Here is a 5,086-nt window from a genome sequence, read left to right as displayed (position 1 = left end):
CTGAAGAAGCTGAGTAGACCTCAGTTGTGTCAACGATAGATGCATCAACACTAGATTTAAGGCTTGATGGTGCGCACGGTAGTCCTCTGACATCTTCATTGCATCTTTGACTTCAAGTCGGAGCTGAGCTGAAGCCAGCCTTTCCGCTTTAAGTTGAGACTGAAGAAGTCAAAATGATTGAGGCAGTGACTGCACAGAGGTTGTCTCACACCTGCTGGTGAGTAGCTTCAACTCACTGTCTTCATCAAGACAGGACCTTGGGGTCATCTCGCTGTCCACAAGATGGTTTGGCTCACTATCTTCCCTAAAGTTTTGCCTAGCGTAAGAGATACAACTCTGAAAGAGAAACAAGGAGACACGTAACAGGTTTCACAATTATATAAGCAAATAAATGGATCTGTTCTGCATAAGGAACATGTTTTTACAACTACAATTTGAAACTGGTAGTTGTTGCAAACATCCAATCAGATGTAAACAGCAAAGCAAACAGCAGTGGAGGAATTGATGCCTATCCAAATCTATACTAGAACAAAGTTTGAAGGCTTGAGAAGGATGAACTTACATTACATGTTAACACGGGCTGGACAAAGCCCTTCTCCATGTTGATGGAAGGATAATTCAATAAATTCCCAAAAGAAAATTCTTTATAAGCGTTGCCATTATTCTACATTTTGCAAAGAGTAAATATAGATCAAATAATATTGGAATAAACAGAGGATAATGAAGCTCAGGTGCAGACTGATGATACATAATCAAATAGCAATTAATTAAGTACAGCGTTACAAGGCAAAAGGGAGAGAGGTACTGACGAGAGTAATGCAGAGCCCATTATTGTTTTGAGATCGTATGATCCTTTGAGCAAGGAGATTCATCTGAAATTACTTTTCATACAAGACAGAAGGTAAGGCACAAGCAGAAATTTAGGAGTTCAAATTTTGAATTGATATCATAGACAATACCTGACGCTGGACTCCCAGCAGTTCTTATAGGGGTTTGGCCACTGGAGTAGGGGTAAAGTGTGGTACAGTTGGGCCTGTGTTTTCTGTGGCTGCTGATCTATCTGATTTAACAGGTATCACTACCTTTTCCAAATACATAGTTTGTACTCCTTGAGGATCAGCACTCACCCTCTTCCTTCTGGACATCTATTACGAAAGAACAACATTTGACTGGAAAAACATAGTGTGACGACACATGGAATAGGTACAGAAAATGGATAGGTATGGCATATAATCATATATGATGCTTAAACTAAGCAGATGGTATAACAAAGTAGAAGTAATGCAAGAGGCCAGATGCAAAATATGTGCGACCAATACAACTTTGCAAAGCTAGAGCAAGCACCTTGATGGGTGAATAAGATAGGCCATCCTCCACCATGCCAAGTTTGTTAGCCAGTGGATTGTTCTACAATATTCCTCTCGTGCGCCCATTCTCATATTCATTTTGATAATGTTCAATATCTGACATGCATGAAAACATAAAAAGAAGTGAGATTTTCTTTGTAATGCAGAAGTGATTCTAATCCAATACTGCCTCCCTGTAAACCCCTTTGTGCTATCTCTGTAATTCTTTTAAAGGATGCCATGCATGTTGTAATTTGTTGTGTGCATTAATATAATGTGGCCTACTACTCAAAATATGAGAGCTCCAGAAGTGATGACACTTCGTAGATGATAGCTTCAACATATAGTAAAGAAGAACAAGTTGACCCGACCTGACAGATTCAAAATATACTAAGGGAGAACAACTCGACCTGACCAGTCGACCGCAAGAGAAGAGTATCATCTTAAAGAAGAGCAGAAGAGCAAGCAGATTGAAAATATTACAAGTCTTTCAATACAATGTCGGTTGGCCACCCATGATGAACCAGAGCGCAAAGAGAAATACTATTCTTTCCGGTCTCTCTATATGTGGCTCACATGCATTTCGAAACTAAAGTAGGAACATTTAGGTCACCAATTAAACATCTCTCAGTTTTACTAATATCAGCAATAATATCAGATATGAATTTGTACAACTAAGCTTGTTTAGCTCGATGGGTGGAGTAGTGCTATTACGACACGAACCACGTAGGCTTATTGCGGTCATCATAAAATGGGGAAAACATAAGCATGATGAGTACAGTGTTGACCGTGGCAGTGGGATGGCAGATCTGAAGCTGCAACCGCGCAAAGGGTAGTTAGCAACCGATGTTTGCTTTGAAATAACACAACTAAGATTTGGTATGGACAAGAAAGTACGGTCAACAAGTGACAAAGAAATGCAATTATGTTGTCTCTCTATATGTCGCGACATGCATTTGGAAACTCAAGTGGGACCTTTAGCTAACCAATTAAATGTGTCGGTTAACTAATATCAGTATCATATCACAATCATATTTGAACAACTAGGCTTTCGAATTCTGAGTGTTGTGTTGTTTAGCTTGAAGGGTGGAGTAATGCCATTACGACAGAAAGCACCTACGCAGATCATTGTAGAGTAGATAAAAGGGGAAAACCCTAAGCATCAAGAGAAAAATCAGGAAAGTGAAACTAGCTGGACCAGTGGGTGGCGCACATGCTTTTCGAAACGAATATAGGAACATTAGGTGACCAATTAAACGTTCTCTGTTTTAGTGATATGAGCATCATATCAGATTCATATTTCAACACGTAAGCTTTGGGTTGAGGTCTTGAGGAGCAGTGGTAGCACGACACGAAGCACCTACGATGATGGTAGTGAATATAAAAGGGGGAAACCATAAGCTTTACGAGTATAGTGCCCATGCCATGGCGGATCTGAAGGTGCAAACCGGACAAAGCTATTTCGCAACCAATGTTTGCTTTCAGCTAGCCACTACGATTTGGTAGGGACAAGAAAAGTATAGTAAACAAATTACGATCTATTTTCCGGGTGAGATCAATAACACTTTTTGATTTAAAATATTACCTTCTGTGCGGCCGTTTATAAAATTCTGAAACACTACAAAAAAAATACACTTCCGTGATGATACGTGTTTGTCACAGTAGGTCGCGTTTTTTGTCATGCATGTACATCCAAGGCAAATTTATGACAGAATGAAGATAGTCATACCTGTGCTGTCGTAGAAGTGTTCCATGACATTACCAAAATTGTCATCATGGAAGTGTCCACTTCCATGATGATAAATTGCGCGTAACAGAAGTGCTTTCGTCAAGGGTGACCGACACGTGGCATCCACCATAACGGAACACCATTAAGCTACCGGGTCGGGTTTTGGATCCGATAACCCCTTAACAGCCCCGACCAATGGGGATTTTCCACATGTAAAATCATCATTGGCTGGAGGAAACACGTGTCGGCTCATTGTTGGGACAGATGTCATCCACTCATTGGACAGAAGGCGCCTATGATACGTCGACACATGTCACGGCCCAATAGAGGCCCATTCCTGTGAAAAGGCCGGCCCGTTTGACTTGGTCAAAAGGTGACGGGTCGGCCCATGGAAAGCGTGTTAACGACCTGTTCGCATATAGCCCATTTACAGCCCGCTAACCCAAAGCCCGTTACGCCCTATCCGAATTAGGCCCAGTAGCGTCATCTGGGCCATCCAATATGATTCCAGCCCGTTTTCACTTCTGGCCCATGTATGGCCCATGACGTCTTTTGGCCCATATGAGGCCCTATGTAAGTCTTGGCCTATTAACGGCGCATGGTGAAACTGGCCCGCGATGAACAGTGTATTACTTTAGACCCATTAAGGCCCGTGGTGAAACTGGCCCGTAATGAACAGTGTATCGCTTTATACCCATTAAGGGCTCGTTATTCAGTTGGGCCATTTATAGCCCATGTTATCTTTCGTCCTTCTGAGAGCCCATTTATTCTTGGGCTTATTTGCAGCATTCGGTTACTTATGGCCCGTTACTGTCATTTTCTGCTTGTGGGCCAAATTCAGCCCGTTGTTACAGTCGGCCCGTTTGTGGTCCGTTAGTCTGTTGGGCCATTCTCATAGCATCACCAAATACGGCCTATTAACGGCCCGTTATGGTCAGCTAATAAAACGTACGATTTCCATTATAGGCCCGTCTACGACCCATTAAAGGCCAGTACAAGACCCATAAATGAGTCAGCGGCCCACGGATCCTACGTGACGTAGAAGGCCCATGGATCCTGCAAGACGTAGAAGGCCCATGGACACTGCGAGACGTAGAAGGCCCATGGAATCTGTGAGACGTAGAAGGCCCATGGATCCTACGAGACGTAGAAGGCCCATGGTCGAGCGAGTTGGCCCCCGTTTGAATGATATAGCATATTCAAAGAATTATCCTACTCAATACTATCACCTCAAAAAAGCATACACTGTACAACAAAGAGATCAAGGCATAGAAAGGTAGAATAATGCTACACTATACAATAAAGGAATTACAGCCGATTATACCCACTGGGCATTATGGTACGGCACAGGTGATAATAAAGCATACACAAACAACAAATTACATACACTGGGCAAATACGGCTCATACATCATGGACGCGCATCAACTTAACTCCATTTGAACTATAATCTCTTCAGAAAATAGGATTGGCCGGATTCAGATAGCCCAAATTTCAGTCTGCAAAATCTCCAATTCCTTCATGGTTACCTCAGTGTCTTGTTTCATTTTTTTGACTCCTGCATCTAATACCTGCATGTCCAGTCTCAACTTGTTGATTATACGTTGACAATCATGTACACGTTGTCTTACCACCTCTAGTTGATGCTCGAGAACATCAGCACATTCCAATTCCAATCCATAATCATTCGGTAATGGCCATGCCGCACTGCTCGTAGATTTTTGTGTTGATGTCACTTCATCCTGAAATGTTTCTGTAAGTACACATGACTAGGGCAAAAATATAGTTACAACAGTGAAGCGAACAAGACACTATTTTGTACTACATGGCAAAACAGGACTAACAATAATGTTACACGTCACTTTCACAAAAAAATATTACACGTCATGAAGCATAAGCATGTGATATTTTAAAAATTATAAAAAAGATAGTCTGTGCAGCCTGCATACAGAAATCACTCTTAGCTCACCAGAGGAGCATGATGTTGGGGCCCAATCGAAAACATAGACAAG

This window comes from Triticum aestivum, chromosome 4B (genome assembly GCF_018294505.1).
Source record: "Triticum aestivum cultivar Chinese Spring chromosome 4B, IWGSC CS RefSeq v2.1, whole genome shotgun sequence".
Classification (NCBI taxonomy): domain Eukaryota; kingdom Viridiplantae; phylum Streptophyta; class Magnoliopsida; order Poales; family Poaceae; genus Triticum; species Triticum aestivum.
The sequence above is the reverse complement of the archived record's forward strand: the minus strand, read 5'-3'. Positions refer to the sequence as shown.